This window comes from Geotrypetes seraphini, chromosome 4, assembly GCF_902459505.1.
Source record: "Geotrypetes seraphini chromosome 4, aGeoSer1.1, whole genome shotgun sequence".
NCBI classification, from domain to species: domain Eukaryota; kingdom Metazoa; phylum Chordata; class Amphibia; order Gymnophiona; family Dermophiidae; genus Geotrypetes; species Geotrypetes seraphini.
Genome location: NC_047087.1, coordinates 315768932 through 315786824, shown reverse-complemented (window position 1 = coordinate 315786824; position 17893 = coordinate 315768932). Strand labels below are relative to the sequence as shown.

The following is a 17893-nucleotide window of genomic DNA, read 5'->3' as shown; positions in this document are numbered from 1 at the left end:
AAAGTGATGCACCTGGGCAGGCAGAACAAAGAACAAGAATATAAAATGTTAGGTGTAACATTGGGCAAGAGCGAACAAGAAAGGGACCTGGGGGTACTGATAGACAGGACCCTGAAGCCGTCGGCTCAATGCGCAGTGGCGGCAAAGAAAGCAAACAGGATGTTGGGTATGATAAAGAAGGGCATCACGAGTAGATCGGCGTATGTCATATTGCCGCTTTATAGAACAATGGTCAGACCACACTTGGAATACTGTGTCCAACACTGGTCTCCCTACCTAAAGAAGGCTATAACCCTACTAGAGAGGGTGCAGAGACGAGCCACAAAACTAATAGAAGGTATGAAGAATTTGAGTTACGAAGAACGCCTCGAAAAACTGGGATTGTTTACCCTCCAGAAGAGAAGGCTGCGAGGGGATATGATAGAGACTTTTAAAATACTAAAAGGTTTCGACAAAATGGAGCAAGAATCTTCGTTATTCACATTGTCAACAGTGACTCGAACAAGAGGTCATGGACTAAAACTTAGGGGAGGCAGACTCAGGACTAATATCCGGAAGTTCTGCTTCACACAGCGAGTGGTGGACGCCTGGAATGCTCTCCTGGAGGAGGTTGTGACAGAGACCACCATTCTGGGATTCAAGGGCAAGTTGGATGCACATCTTCATGCAAATCATATTGAGGGACACGGGTGAACAAGGTGTCCAGTAGAGAACACCTAGCTTGGCCTCCGCGTGTGCGGGTCGCCGGACTAGATGGACCTAGGGTCTGATCGGGTGAAGGTATTTCTTATGTTCTTATGTTCTTAAGTAGACGATTTTCGTGAAAAAAAATTTTGGGACGTATTTTTTGAGAATGGACTTTGGACGCTGCTGACTTTGGCCGACTAGTACCCTAGGCCCAAAACGGACTTAGATGTTTGTTTTGATTATCCCCACCACCACGTATGTTTAACCTGTAACCCGTTCTGAGCTCTTTGGGGACAATGTATTAGAAAACAAATTAATAAATAAATAAGTCTTTCTGAGTAGTGGTTTAAATTGATTTGATTTAAATCTACGTTCTGTCCCCTGCAGTAAATATTCAGGAAAACAGTATGAAAGTTTTACGAGATGGTACCCGACACCTGCTTGTCTCAATTACGTGTTTCATAATGCCTGCAACCAGACACTTTGCTCGCAGAAAAAGTTTTATGCAGACTGTGTTACTTCTTTAAGATCCTTTTCTTTCATGGTTTTACTGTCCATGGGCCACAATTTCTGCACTTGAAAAATAAATGCTTTTGCTGTAGATTGTAGCATGACAGCTGTGAATTTCAGTAGAATAGAAATGTAAGAAGTTTTATTCCCATCTTGGTTGTAAATACTGTTTCTATCAGAATTTCTATAGGTTTGTTATGTTCTTTATTGCCAGTAATTTATTATTTTTTTCTTTTTTTAGCAAGGGAACTTCAGTCTCTTTAAAAAAATAAAGTCTTCAAACAGCAAAATTGCTTAAAATTAACAGCTTGAAGGACACAAAGATTACAGCCCGTGAAATGTCTGCCAAAAAATAGCTGCTGAGTGCTTAGTACTGTATCTGAAAGACTTCAGCTTATACTAAAGAGAGATTTTGTAAATAAATGTATTTTTCTCACAAACGGTCCAAATGCTGCCTCACAGCACGTTTCTCTACAAATTGGTAAATTTATTGAAACTGTTTTAAATTTAAGATTAAGTTAATGCTCCAAGGTGCTGTTTAACTTCACATGTTGAGGTGGTAAGGTCAGCAAGTAGACCACCTCCTTAATCTTCATTGCAGTCGCTTTCCTGCATGATGAAGTTGTAATGTAAAGGACTCGTCTTCTGATGAGTCCTATATTTTGTGCTTTGCTTTTACTGCAGATTACTGCTGCAACAGGTACTCTATGGATGCATCTTCAACCAGACCTTTCTAGGCAGTGAGCCGACAGGGCCAGTGCTTCCATTAAGTGTACTAAGCAGTCACCTAAAGTGATGATCAGGGCCGGTTTTAAATACTGTGGGGCTCATAATCGAAAGAAAAACATCCAAAAACCGGCCTAAGTCAGCACTTGGACGATCATCAGTCAAAAACGTCCAAGTGCCAAAAATAAAACCGGATTTTGGACGTATTTAGAAATGACCTAGGCCTTCATAGTGCCGCTGAATGATCTTAGCTAAACGGAGCATGTCAGGAGGAGTGTCGAGGGAGGGACATGGGCAGGCTTAGACTTAGTTGTACCGCATGTATAACCGAAAGTTATACAGCACAGGATTGACGGAACTTGGACGTTGTGACTTAGAGCAGTGTTTTTCAACCTTTTTACACCCGTGGACCGGCAGAAATGAATTATTTTGTGGACCAGCAAACTACTAGGACTAAAATTTAAAAACCCGGTTTCCGCCCCATCTCCGCGAGCTCGGTCACCTCAGTAACTATAGAAAAATAGACAAATATAGTGCAAAATATAGACAGCAGATATAAATTCTCAAAACGTTTTGATCACTAAATTTTTTTTTTTGCCAATTCTTTATTCATTTTTCATCTTACATCAAGTATGCAATACTACATCAATTGAATCATACAGATCACTTGAAATTCATTTTATTATCATCTTAAATACATAAATTATCTCCCTCCCCCATCCACCCTTCTCACTAAATTGAAAATAAAATCATTTTTCCTACCTTTGCTGTCTGGTGATTTCATGAGTCTGGTTGCATTTCCTTCTGTCTGTGTATCTTTTCTTTCATTTCTTTATTTATGCACTCGGGCCCAAGAATTGTCTCTTCTATTCCCTCCCTCTTTCCTTCTTATGTCCTTAGTGCCCCCAGTGCCTCCTTCCCATGTCCTTAGTGCCCCCAGTGCTTCCTTCCCATGTCTTTAGTGCCCCCAGTGCCTCCTTCCCATGTCCTTAGTCCCATGTCCTTAGTGCCCCTTCCTGTCTTTAGTGCCCCCAGTGCCTCTTTCCCATGTCCTTAGTGCCCCTTCCTGTCTTTAATAATAATAACAGCTTATATACCGCAATACCGTGAAGTTCTATGCGGTTTACAAAGATTAAGCAAAGTGCCCCCAGTGCCTCCTTCCCATGTCCTTAGTGTCCCCAGTGCCTCCTTCCCATGTCCTTAGTGCCTCCAGTGCTTCCTTCCCATGTCTTTAGTGCCCCCAGTGCCTCCTTCCCATGTCCTTAATGCCCCTTCCTGTCTTTAGGGAGGGACAGGAAATGATTGCCCATCCCGTTGTCCCCGAGCACAGCTTCAGGACGCTGATCCAATGATCAACCACTCTCTCTGTGAAGAAATACTTTCTGGTGTCGCCATGAAATTTTCCGCCCCTGAGTTTGAGCGGGTGCCCTCTTGTGGCCGAGGGTCCCTTGAGAAAGAAAATATCATCTTCCATTTCAACACGTCCCGTGAGGTGCTTAAATGTTTCGATCATGTCTCCCCTCTCCCTACGTTCCTCGAGAGTGTAGAGCTGCAATTTGTTCAGTCTCTCTTCGTACGAGAGACCCTTCATCCTGGTGGTCATCCGCTGAACCGATTCAATTCTGCGCACATCTTTACTGTAATGTGGCCTCCAGAATTGCACACAGTACTCCAGATGAGGTCTCACCATGGCCCTGTACAACGGCATTATGATTTCAGGCTTTTGGCTGGCGAAACTTCTATTGATACAACCCAATATCTGCCTTGCATTAGATGAAGCCTTCTCCACTTGATTGGCAGTTTTCATGTCTGCACTGATGATTACTCCTAAATCTCGTTCTGCTGAAGTCCTAGTTAAAGTTTCTCCATTCAAGAAGTACGTCCTGCATGGATTACCACTTCCGAGGTGCATGACTTTACATTTCTTAGCATTGAAGCCTAGGTGCCAGGTTGAGGATCAACTTTCCAATGTAAGCAGGTCCTGCGCCATATAATTCTGTAAACTGCATTCATTTACTATATTACATAGTTTGGCGTCATCGGCGAATATTGTTATTTTACCTTGAGTCAGATCCCCTATGAATATGTTGAAAAGGAGTGGACCCAGGACCGAGCCCTGCGGCACTCCACTGGTCACCTCCGATGTTTTAGAGAGGGTACCATTAACCACCACCCTCTGAAGTCTGCCACTCAGCCAATTATTGACCCATGCAGTTAGTGTCTCTCCTAACCCCATCGATTCCATCTTGCTTAGCAGCCTGCGGTGAGGGACACTGTCAAAAGCTTTACTGAAGTCCAGGTACACGACGTCCAAAGACTCTCCCAAGTTCAACTTTCTTGTTACCCAGTCAAAGAAGCTGATGAGATTGGATTGGCAGGACCTACCCTTGGTGAATCCATGCTGACTGGGATCCCGAATATTCCATTCATTCAAGATCGTGTCCAATTTGCTTTTAATTAGTGTTTCCATGAGTTTGCACACTATTGATGTGAGACTCACTGGTCTATAATTCGCAGCCTCTGCCCTGCAACCCTTTTTATGCAGAGGAACGACATTAGCTAATTTCCAGTCCACGGGAACTTTCCCCTTACTTAGGGAGAGATTGAATAGCTCAGCCAACGGTTTCGCCAGGACATCGCTCAATTCTCTGAGCACTCTTGGGTGCAAATTGTCTGGTCCCATGGCTTTGTACACCTTGAGTCTTGCCAGTTCACTGTAAACTTCATCTGGTGTGAACTCAAAATTCTGAAACGGGTCTTCTGTGCTTTGTGTTGCCTTCAACTGTGGACCGTGTCCCGGTGCCTCACAGGTAACATAGTAACATACATAGTAACATAGTAACATAGTAGATGACGGCAGACAAAGACCCGAATGGTCCATCCAGTCTGCCCAACCTGATTCAATTTAAATTTTTTTTTCTTCTTAGCTATTTCTGGGCGAGAATCCAAAGCTTTACCCGGTACTGTGCTTGGGTTCCAACTGCCGAAATCTCTGTTAAGACTTACCGTATTTTCGCGGATATAACGCGCGCGTTATACGTGATTTTACGTACCGCGCATACCCCTCGCGCGTTATATGCCTGAGCGCGGTATAGAAAAGTTTTTAAACATAGTTCCCACCCCGCCCGACGCCCGATTCACCCCCCCAGCAGGACCGCTCGCGCTCCCACCCCGAACGACCGCTCGCACGCGCTCCCACCCGCACCCGCATCCACGATCGGAGCAAGAGGGAGCCCAAGCCCTCTTGCCCGGCCGACTCCCCGACGTCCGATACATCCCCCCCCCCGCCGGACCACCCGCACCCCCACCCCGAAGGACCGCCGACTTCCCGACAATATCGGGCCAGGAGGGAGCCCAAACCCTCCTGGCCACGGCGACCCCCTAACCCCACCCCGCACTACATTACGGGCAGGAGGGATCCCAGGCCCTCCTGCCCTCGACGCAAACCCCCCTCCCTCCAACGACCGCCCCCCCCAAGAACCTCCGCCCGTCCCCCAGCCGACCCGCGACCCCCCTGGCCGACCCCCACGACACCCCCACCCGCCTTCCCCGTACCTTTGTGTAGTTGGGCCCGAAGGGAGCCCAAACCCTCCTGGCCACGGCGACCCCCTAACCCCACCCCGCACTACATTACGGGCAGGAGGGATCCCAGGCCCTCCTGCCCTCGACGCAAACCCCCCTCCCTCCAACGACCGCCCCCCCCCAAGAACCTCCGCCCGTCCCCCAGCCGACCCGCGACCCCCCTGGCCGACCCCCCCACCCCCCTTCCCCGTACCTTTGGAAGTTGGCCGGACAGACGGGAGCCAAACCCGCCTGTCCGGCAGGCAGCCAACGAAGAAATGAGGCCGGATTGGCCCATCCGTCCTAAAGCTCCGCCTACTGGTGGGGCCTAAGGCTCCAGGGCCTATCAGAATAGGCCCTGGAGCCTTAGGTCCCACCTGGGGGCGCGGCCTGAGACACATGGTCGGGTTTGGCCCATGTGCCTCAGGCCGCGCCCCCAGGTGGGACCTAAGGCTCCAGGGCCTATTCTGATTGGCCCACGCGCCTTAGGCCCCACCAGTAGGCGGAGCTTTAGGACGGATGGGCCAATCCGGCCTCATTTCTTCGTTGGCTGCCTGCCGGACAGGCGGGTTTGGCTCCCGTCTGTCCGGCCAACTTCCAAAGGTACGGGGAAGGGGGGTGGGGGGGTCGTGGGGGTCGGCCAGGGGGGTCGCGGGTCGGCTGGGGGACGGGCGGAGGTTCTTGGGGGGGGCGGTCGTTGGAGGGAGGGGGGTTTGCGTCGAGGGCAGGAGGGCCTGGGATCCCTCCTGCCCGTAATGTAGTGCGGGGTGGGGTTAGGGGGTCGCCGTGGCCAGGAGGGTTTGGGCTCCCTTCTGGCCCAACTACACAAAGGTACGGGGAAGGCGGGTGGGGGTGTCGTGGGGGTCGGCCAGGGGGGTCGCGGGTCGGCTGGGGGACGGGCGGAGGTTCTTGGGGGGGGGGCGGTCGTTGGGGGGAGGGGGTTTGCGTCGAGGGCAGGAGGGCCTGGGATCCCTCCTGCCCGTAATGTAGTGCGGGGTGGGGTTAGGGGGTCGCCGTGGCCAGGAGGGTTTGGGCTCCCTCCTGGCCCGATATTGTTGGGGAGTCGGCGGTCCTTCGGGGTGAGGGTGCGAGTGGTCCTGCCGGGGGGGGGGATGTATCGGACGTCGGGGGGGGGGCACCAGGCTTTCAGGATGGGGACAGACCTTCAAGGGGGGACAGGACTTCAAGGGGGGACAGTGCACGGAAAGTCAGGGGGGGTGAACGGAGAGTCGGGACAGCGCACGGAAAGTCAGGGCAGTGCACGGAAGTCAGGGGGGGTGAACGGAGAGTCGGGACAGCGCACGGAAAGTCAGGGCGGGCGAAAGGAGCGTCGGGCATCATGCGCGTTATATGCCTGAGCGCGGTATAGAAAAGTTTTGGTACATATCATCGTGATTTCTGCGCGCTATACCCCTGTGCGCGTTTTACACAGGTGCGCGTTATATCCGCGAAAATACGGTACTCCAGCCCATCTACACCCTCCCAGCCATTGAAGCCCTCCCCTGCCCATCCTCCTCCAAACGGCCATGCACAGACACAGACCGTACAAGTCAAGTTTCAAGTTTCAAGTTTATTTATTCTTGATGAATCGCCTATATAAATTGCTAGGCGATGTACAATGAAATAACATGTATTAATAAATGAAACAAGTACAATATTAATGGTGACATAAAAACAAATTTGTTGTTAGTTAAAATATAACACACTTTACAAACTGATTGTAAACCTCATTTTAAAATAATGTGTGGGTAAAACATACAAGACATGTGTGGTTAAGTGGGGGAGTAGTTACAATTTTTGATAGAAGAGAAGAAAAAACATAAAAGGGAAAAACAAAAGGTGGGTAATAATGGCTGTTTAAAAAAAAAAAAAAAAAAAATTAGAAAACTCGGTAATGGTTAAAAGATTATCAATTTTTATTTGTCCTAAGATCCATATGCATCTTTAAAGAGAAAGGTTTTTAGCATTTTTTTAAACAGTGTTAGGTCTAGTTCAATCTTTAATATTATTTTCTGATTCTAAATCTTCTGTGTTCATCCCACGCTTCTTTGAACTCAGTCACAGTTTTATTCTCCACCACCTCTCTCGGGAGCGCATTCCAGGCATCCACCACCCTCTCCGTAAAGTAGAATTTCCTAACATTGCCCCTGAATCTACCACCCCTCAACCTCAAATTATGTCCTCTGGTTTTACCATTTTCCTTTCTCTGGAAAAGATTTTGTTCTACGTTAATACCCTTTAAGTATTTGAACGTCTGAATCATATCTCCCCTGTCCCTCCTTTCCTCTAGGGTAAACATATTCAAGGCTTCCAGTCTCTTTTCATATGTCTTCTGGCGCAAGCCTCATATCATTTTCGTCGCCCTCCTCTGGACCGCCCAAGTCTTCTTACGTCTTTCGCCAGATATGGTCTCCAAAACTGAACACAATACTCCAAGTGGGGCCTCACCAATGACCTGTACAGGGGCATCAACACCTTCTTCCTTCTACTGACTACGCCTCTCTTTATACAGCCCAGAATCCTTCTGGCAGCAGCCACTGCCTTGTCACACTGTTTTTTCGCCTTTAGATCTTCGGACACTATCACCCCAAGGTCCCTCTCCCCGTCCGTGCATATCAGCTTCTCTCCTCCCAGCATATACGGTTCCTTCCTATTATTAATCCCCAAATGCATTACTCTGCATTTCTTTGCATTGAATTTTAGTTGCCAGGCATTAGACCATTCCTCTAACTTTTGCAGATCCTTTTTCATATTTTCCACTCCCTCTACGGTGTCTACTCTGTTACAAATCTTGGTATCATCTGCAAAAAGGCACACTTTTCCTTCTAACCCTTCAGCAATGTCACTTACATACATATTGAACAGGATTGGCCCCAGCACCGAACCCTGAGGGACTCCACTAGTCACCTTTCCTTCCTTCGAGTGACTTCCATTAACCACCACCCTCTGGCGTCTGTCCGACAGCCAGTTTCTGACCCAGTTCACCACTTTGGGTCCTAACTTCAGCCCTTCAAGTTTGTTCAACAGCCTCCTATGAGGAACTGTATCAAAGGCTTTGCTGAAATCCAAGTAAATTACATCTAGCATATGTCCTCGATCCAGCTCTCTGGTCACCCAATCAAAAAATTCAATCAGGTTCGTTTGGCACGATTTACCTTTTGTAAAGCCATGTTGCCTCGGATCCTGTAACCCATTAGATTCAAGGAAATACACTATCCTTTCTTTCAGCAACACTTCCATTATTTTTCCAACAACTGAAGTGAGGCTCACCGGCCTGTAGTTTCCTGCTTCATCCCTGTGACCACTTTTATGAATAGGGACCACATCCGCTCTCCTCCAATCCCCAGGAATCTCTCCCGTCTCCAGAGATTTGTTGAACAAGTCTTTAATAGGACTCGCCAGAACCTCTCTGAGTTCCCTTAGTATCCTGGGATGGATCCCGTCTGGTCCCATCGCTTTGTCCACCTTCAGTTTTTCAAGTTGCTCATAAACACCCTCCTCCGTGAACGGCGCAGAATCTACTCCATTTTCTCGTGTAACTTTGCCGGACAATCTCGGTCCTTCTCCAGGTGAAGACTGAGCAGAAGTATTCATTCAGTAGTTCGGCTTTATCAGAATCTGCTTCCACGTAACTTCCGTCTGGTCTTCTAAGGCGTACTATCCCGCCTATGCTCCTTTTTCTGTCACTAATATACCTGAAGAAGGATTTGACCCCTTTTTAATGTTTTTTGCCAGAATTTCTTCCACTCGAAGTTTTGCCTTCCTAACTGCCATTTTGACCGCTGTAGACCTGGTCCTATATTCTACCTTTGCCTCTCTTTTCTCCGTGCGCTTGTAGGAGAGAAACGCTTTTTTCTTCTCCTTAATGAGGTGCGAGATCTCCACAGTGAACCATTGGGGTTTATTGTTTCTTTGTCGTTTATTTATTGATTTTATGAAGTGGCTAGTTGCTTCATGAATGGTTGATTTCAGTGTTAACCACTTAGCTTCTACATCATTGGTCTCCGCTTGGTCCTGCAGCGTCCGATGGACGAAATCTCCCATGCGTGCGAAGTCTGTGCCCCGGAAATTGAGTACCTTTGTTTTCGTGTTTGATCTAGGGAAGCCTTTCCTAAGGTTGAACCATACTATGTTGTGGTCGCTTGAGACGCTTTCCCCGTTGGTGAGTACCAGGTCGAGGATCGCCTGGGCCCTAGTGGGCTCCATTACCATTTGTTTGAGACGTGCTCCCTTTATGGAGGTTAAGAGCCCCCTGCTACCGCTGATTGTCGCTGAAAATGAGTTCCAGTCTGCATCAGGCATATTGAAGTCCCCTAGCAGTACAGCTTCTCTTCTCTATGTCTTCAATTAATTCTGCGTCCATGTCTTCCAGTTGTTTTGGGGGTCTGTATACCACACCTAGATACAGGCATTTTTCTCTGCCTCTTGCCAGGTTTACCCAGAGTGACTCCCCGGTGTACTTGACATCTGTGATCCTGGTGGTTTTGATGTCCTCTTTAATGTATAGAGCTACCCCCCCCCCCCTCCTAACCTGCCCTCTCTGTCCTGACGAAGTAGATTGCAGCCCGGTATAGCCATATCCCACCCATGTGAGTCTGTGAACCAAATTTCAGATATTGCCACCACATCTAGGTCAGCATTCCTTATTTCAGCCTCTAATTCTAGAATTTTGTTACCTAAACTGTGTGCATTGACATACATGGCCCTCCTTATCTTGTGTTTGCTAAGTCCCTGTGAGGTGTATCCTACCCGAGTCGGTGTGACTCCTAAAGAACTGTTTGCAATGTGGGTACTTACCTTGGACATGGAAGCGGAGTTTCGACTCACCTCATCAGGATAATTCCTTTCTGCACTAATATGTGAATGGGTACCCTCCCCCGACTTACCTAGTTTAAAGCCCTGTGAAGCAGGCGGGCTAGTCGGTGTCCGAAGACGTTCTTACCCCTACTGGTCAGATGGAGTCCTTCTGGTCCCTGAAGTCCTTGTAGCGCTTCCCCATGGTTTAGGAATCCGAAGTTCATATCCCGGCACCATCCCTGTAGCCACTCGTTCGTACTCAGGATACGTTCATCTCTGGCTCTTCCCTTGCCTCTAACTGGGAGGATCGATGAGAAAACCACCTGCGCTCCTGTCCGCTTCAGCTTCTCACCCAGTGCTCCAAAGTCTCTGGTGATGGTCTATGCACTTCTTTCTGTACTGATCACACATGGGTCCTAGGCTCAGGTCCACCTCCCTTGTGGCTGGTGGGGATCCTAAAACCCTGCTAGTTGAAGACAACCTCCTACGGTCTGGCAGCCAAAAATCTCCAAGCTCTGTAGCTAGCGGCAGTATCCCTGACCTAGGGTTACCAGACGTCTGGATTTCTCCAGACATGTCCTTTTGAGGACCCTGCACTTTGGGTTTTGAAAAGCTTCTGGAAAAGAGCGACGTTTGGACGGCATTCGTGCATGCGCAGATTCAACATGGTGATGTCACGTACATGCGTGTAACATCGTGTCATACCAGTACATGCGCGAATGCCATCCGACATTGCTTGTGCAGGGCAACATGAGTGGGAGGGGGCCTGGGGGAAAATCTGGTAACTAGTGCTGCCCGATTTTCGATTCGAATCAGGTGAATCGATTCAATTGGTTCATTTTTAAGAAAAACCGGACTCACCGATTTGGCCCCAAGACCCATTCAGGCTTTCCCTCTGCCGCTGCCCGCCGGAGTCGTTCCCATCTAATGTAACTTCCAGTTTTGTGAAACCGGAAGTTGCATCAGAAGAAATGAAAGGACCTCGTGCAGATCGGCACCGGTGGTAGCAAAGAAGATATTTGTATTTTTGGCTGGCTCTCTCCTTTCTCCTTCGCGCATTTCTCCTCTCCTCCCCGCAATTCCACATCCACAGTGTACTGTAAGTATATGAATCAGGCAGGGGAGCTGGTAAAACTGAAAATCGGCAGAGGAGCTGGGGAAACTTTGGGGATGATTTGCTTTGGGGCTGAACAGTGGGGAAGCTGAGAATCAACATGGGGGCTGGGGAAACTTTGGGGATGGTTTGCTTTGGGGCTGGGGAAGCTGAGAATCGGCAGGGGGGCTGGAGAAACTTTGGGGATAATTTGGTTTGGGGGAGCTGTGAATCTCTTTCTAACTAATTTTACATCTATGTTATAGTTTGGATGTACCTATTTTTGACATGATGTTGCCTTGGTTAAATAAAATGTCTAAACTTAAAAAGCTGTGTCATTGAAAGTGAATCAAATCTAATCGAAAAATTGATTCAACAGGGTGAATCGTATCGAAATATTTTTCTCCGAATTGGGCAGCACTACTGGTAATCCTACCCTGAGCTACTACCAGCAGCAGAGCTTGAAGAGGTCTTCAACTGGCAGGGCTTTGGGAAGGTATTTATATTTAGCATTTGGGCAGGAGGCATGGGACATAGCGGGAAGAAAATTTAGTGCCCACCCACTTTGGGCTCAGACCACTGCCTACCCCTTACCCCCCATCAGCTGTCTGGTAAGCCACTGAACACAACACAAATATCTGTGATGCACATATGTCCAAGCTAACATATTACATTACATTACATTAGGGATTTCTATTCTGCCTTTACCTTGCGGTTCAAGGCGGCTTACAAAAGATTAATAAACGGAGGTTACAATGGGAGAACAATTGATTTACTAGAGAGGTAAATAGTAGATCTTTTGACATTTCTCGGGTTGTTACCAGGTAGTACATTTAAAATAAAACACTTTTTACTACCTTTGTTTGGACCTTTTATTTTTCCATCATGTTGGTCTCATTTTGTCTCTTCTGTTTTCCTGTGTCTTCTGATAATTCTTTTTCCAGTGGTTGCTGTCCATATGACTTTTCTCCTCTTTCCTGTCTTGTTTCATTCCCTCCCTACTCCTGTCTTTTATATACTGATCTTTTCTTTTTAGCTCTTCCTGCCCTTTTTTACTTTTCTGCCTCTCTGTCCACTCAAATTTCACCCTTGTTCTTCTTTTTACTTTTAAGCTTCCATCTCCCTTTCTCATGCTCTAGCTCTCTCATTTCCCATCTCATGTCTTCCCCAACCTCCTATTCCCTGTGCCTCTGTACTTACTATCCTTCTCTCATTCATCTCCTTGATACTCCCCATTCTCTCCCACATGATTCCACAATTTCCTGTGTATGCCCTTCCTCCATTTTTGTAACCCAGCATCTCTTGTCCTCCACCATCCTCCTATCCTGTTTCCAACTAATATGCTCTTATCTAATTTCCTCTCTTAAACTCTATTGTATCCTACTGCAGCACTCTGTATGTATCCCGTATTGTATCCTACTGCAGCACACTGTATGTATCCCGTATTTAGCCCTTCCCCCTCCTAAATCGTCTATGTAAACGAGTTCGTCCCCACGATTGCCTTGTTATGTTCTTCTTTTTTCGAATCGCACTGTATGTAATTCTTCTACCTGTTGTGAACCGCCTTGAACTCCCTGGGTATGGCGGTATACAAAATAAAATATTATTATTATTATTATTATTATTATCCCATCTCACTTTCCCTTCCCCGATCCATCATCTTCATTTTATCCCATTCATTTTCTAATTAGATATTTTCTGTGTTCATCCCATGCATTTTTAAATTCTGTCACTGTTTTCATCTCTACCATGTCCCTTGGGAGGATATTCCAAACATCAACTACATTTCTCCGTGAAAAAAATTTCTAAATCTTTTTATCATCCCATTGGATTTAAAAACAAAACAAAAAAAACATTTTTAGCATGATCTTTCTAAACAACATTGAAGCTCTGATTACCATGGCCAGAAGGATGCCAGGCTACATAGAGAGGGGTATAACCATCAGAAAAAAGGATGCCTCTGTACAAGTTATTGATAAGGGCGAATAATGTGTTCAGTTTTGGAGGCTGTATTTTGCTAAGATGTAAAAAAGACTTCAACAAGTTTAGAAAAGAGCGATAAAAATGATATAGGGTTTGTGTCACAAGACACGAGGGGAGACTGGGGGAGAATGAAAATGTACAGTATACCCTGGAAGAAAGGAGAGCAAGGGGTAATATGATACATTCACATATTTGAAAGGTATTTCCAAAAATACTTTTTTACTACCATTATCATTTCTACTATTAACATTCAAGAGATAGTCCCTGCTCAGTACAGCTTATAAGCTAATCAAACAGGACAAGTAGGGGATAAGTTTTTCAGGCATGGGTGCTTTACAAGTTAGTGGTAATTAGGACTTAAAATCAGCCCCCAAAAGTGGGCTTTTAGCCTGGATTTGGATACTGAGATGGGAAGGTGGTAGAGTCAGAGGACATGAACTGAGGTTGCAGGGTGGGCTGACTTAGGAATAACATCAGAAAATACTTTTCCTTAGAGAGGGTGATAGATATTTGGAATTCTGTTGCACGGGAGGTAGTGAAGACGGTGATAGAATTCAAAAATGCATGAGACAAATATAAGGGAATCTGGTATGGAAAGAGAAGGGAACCAAACAAACCTAGCGCTTTAGATGGCAACTCCAGTAATTGGGAGGCAAATCTAGTACTGGGGAGACTTCTATGATCTGTACCCTGATCATGACTTGACAGACTTGGATGGGTTGGGGTTTTGATGACACCTTCAGTGGTTGAAGAGCAAGGCCAGTGCCTGGCAGAGTTCTACAGTTTGTGCCCCGAAAATAGCAAGGACAAAATCAAGATAAAGTATGGATATGTAATATCGCTTCATACCTTATGCGATGAATTTATCATATTTGGGCATACTGGATGAACTGTACAGGTCTTTATCTGCTGTCATCTACTATGTTACTATGATGTTTGAGGACTGATCTTCCAAAATTACGAATATTGAAATGGTCAACAAAGAAGTAGCTGGCTATGTTGGGGGTGTTCCAGGGGGCGGAGTCAGCCCTTGGCCGCTTAAGTGCTGATATTCAGCCCTTAAGCGGTCAGGTTTACTGCTATAAATAGGACCGCATAAAAGTCTGTCCTATTTTTATGGGTTAATCCATTTAAGGGCAGGATGCAAAAATCCCCGGCAGCCCGCTAAAAAATACTGGGTTGGGAGCAATTTTGTTTTGCCAGGCTAAACTCAGCAGAGATAACATGCAAATTAAATGGTAAAAGGGGAATGAACTGTGACTGGTGCCTGCACAGAAGAGCTAAGCATTAGACACAGCTCTTCCATTCAGGTCCAGCACAGCTCCCAATCGTCAGAGTTTGTGAGCCCCCTTTTCCCATCCGTGTTGAGGTATATGGTGATTTACTTACTTGAAATCACCTTGCCCATTGCTTCTAGTTTAAAACCTTCTTCAGTAGATTAGCCATCCTGCTGCCGAAGAAACTTCTTCTCTCATGCTCAGTTTAATTTTCCTCCACAGGGCTGCAAAAGTAAAAAAAATTTCAATCATACTTTAGCGTTTCAGGTAGCTTCCCACGACAAAGAATTACAACCATTGTTGCTTACAGCTTATTCATATAAACATTTCAGAACACAGTTGAAGACTTATCTTTTTTCTAAGTACTTGGTCAATTAATTTATTCCTGTCTTCTAGGCTATGTTTACTGTTTATAATCTGCATTGAAGTTACGGTTACGTGATTAATAAGCACAATGTTATGTTATTTGCATACTGATGAACAATTATTGACATGTACATTTTTATGAACTACCTACAACATAATTTATTCATGCAAAATGTGTGTATTTTATCATAATGATAAGGAGATTTTGACAAACATTTTTACACCTATTATGTGTCACTGCTGCCACCTACTGTTGAGTTGAGCTGGTGCAGTCCACAGCTACAGTGAGCACAAATGAAATATGTTGATAATGGGAAACATGTTCGTGTAAATACCACATGTAATCAACAGGCAAATAAGCAGATATATCAATCACTAGTCACTAGAAACCACACAAAATTCCCATAATTAAATTTCAATTATTTAGTGTAGAAGTTGAGAGCACATCACACTCAATGTTCAGTAGAAACTCATCCTCAGAAACTACCATATATACTCAAATATAAACCAGGATTTTTGAGCCTAAATGTTGGCAATCCATAGAGAATTTCTCCTACTGTATACGAGGGACCACTGAAAAGTTTTCAACCCGACCAAGAAGAGAATGATGTGGAGCCATGAAACTCACAAGGTATTCCACACTTGACACTTTTTGTTTCATTTCATAAAATTGAAGAGTGTGTAATACCTTGTAAGTTTCATGGTTCCACATCATTCTCTTCTTGGTTGAACTGAGAACTTTTCAGCGGCTCCTCCTATTGTGAGGTCATAATGCCTCATTCCACCAATGCCTAAGAGCCCACCTCATCGGTGATGTCACAATGGCTTGGTTTCCCTATACTGGTGCCCATTTGCTAGATGCATTCGCCTCATTGAAATGAAAAGTGTAATTCTCACAACGGCACACAAAAACATGCAACAATAATAAAGAATGCCGCTCAGCAAGACACTGCTACACATCGACACAAACAGAGTTGTGAGACACTGAAATACCAAGGTTATGAAACCTTACAGAGCTGTTTGTACAGTACTGCCAACATAAGCACATGGAGGCAAGTTCATGAATTTAATTGTCATACATCTTAGACACACTGCTGTCATTGGCTGTGTTAGTATATTAACACCCGTTGTACTACAAAAGTTCTTTCCAAAGGAGATGACTTTACTACTATAGGACTATCAGTCAGTGATGAATCTAACAAACTTCCAGTTATACTCATCGTACACTGCTCCTCTAAGGTAGAGTGGTCCTTGGCAGGGCCAAAGGAATACTGCATCATAAACCACAGAGATCTGGTACCCTTCTAGAGTGATCTGCCTAATGCAAGGTGACATTCCTTCTCCATGTTTGAACCAGTAGATTTTCACCTTGGGTTCTGTATCCTTAACCCTATAAGTCATATCTGTCTGTTCAAGTTAGATTGTAAGCTCTTCCAAGCAGTGACTGTCTATAAATGTCAAAATGTACAGCACTGCGTACGCCTTTCAGCACTATATTTAATGATTAGTAGTAGTAGTAAAGATTCAGGATTCACTGCAATTTGGAATTGCTGGGGTACCAGTATAGATGGGTGCGCCAAGAGAACTTGGTCCTCATCCAGCACATGAGACAGTATCTCAGAGCTCAGCTTCAATCCTGTAGCGCTCAGTTACGATGTATGATCTCAAACTCGTTGTTGGCGTCCTATGGCACTTTAACACTCCATATGCGCTGTGTACAGTTATTGGCACTCTGTTATCTTCGAAGCCAAGGACCCCTGAAGAAGGCAAAACACGGACCATGTAGGATCTCCCCTACCTTTTGGTTCTACACCATCCCTACAACACACCAGCATTTGGTTCACTGTATCTGAAGACTGATCTGACCAACATAGGTGATTCTTACAGATCAGCTAGATCAGCACCTACTAGAGACTATTTTGAGATGATTTGGTGTTATTGGTTACATTATTGTTTCTATTATCTCTTGTTTGTTTATAATAAATTTGATTACATCCAGTCCATCTACACCACTTTTTTCTGCCCTTGTAAATGTAGGACGTTTTGTTAATTTTATGGTGGAGACACCACTTATATCCTAAGAGGTTTATATTCAGGTACTTTATCATATTTCCCCCATCTGTCCCGGTGGGCTCAAACTCTATTTAGCGTATCTGGGGCAATGAGGGGATTAAGTGACTTGCCCAGTGTCACAAGGAGCATATTAGCATATTAATATTAGCAAGTATATTGCTAATATTAAAGTTCTTTGCTAATATTAGTATATTAGCAAAGAGGTCCACAGTATCCTGTATAGCCTTCCAGATGTTCATTGTACTGGGTGGACAGCGGAAAAGTAGCTCGCCACTGGCGGTAGTATGACAGATGAACGAGCAAGTGGATTGTTTTTATTCACTTACCCACAAGTTACAACAGATAGTGAAAGTGGTCCCTGTTAACGTCTGTGCACCTTTGGTCGGATCACGTTGGCTGATACTGCTTGCACCTCTTCAACAGTGATGCTGTGGATGGTGTTGGTGATGTTTTCCTTGAGTTGATTATCCAGGGTATGTGGATTGTTGGCGTAAATTTCCACACAGATAAAAAAAATTGCATGTGAACAAGTCAGGGGTACATGGTGGCCATAACCCCTTGCTCGCAGTTCGCTCCTCTGTAAACAGTTCATCATCCGGTGCCAGTGAGTCGTGTGAGGTGTGGCATGTTGCCTCATCTTGTTGGAAAAAGCAGTACACTTCCCCCTCCGATTCCGCAGTTTCAGCATCTGCGGATTTGGTTATTCGCGGTTTTAAACCAAAAACCCATTTAAATGTTTTGGGCTATTTTAAGCCCTTTAAGCCCCCCCGCCCTTAAGCCTTACCTGGTGGTCTAGCGGGTTTTCGGGGTAGGAGCGATC

General features: G+C 45.6%; 1 protein-coding gene across 1 annotated transcript in view; it reads right to left on the bottom strand.

Moving 5' to 3' along the window:
* Positions 1-14836, bottom strand: part of ENO4 (enolase 4) — a 249582-nt gene extending 234746 nt beyond the window's left edge. Inside the window, exon 1 of the mRNA XM_033943107.1 lies at positions 14747-14836. The gene's annotated coding sequence lies outside the window, so the exon portion shown is untranslated. The remainder of the gene's footprint in view (positions 1-14746) is intronic.
* Between the last annotated feature and the right edge of the window lie 3057 nt (positions 14837-17893).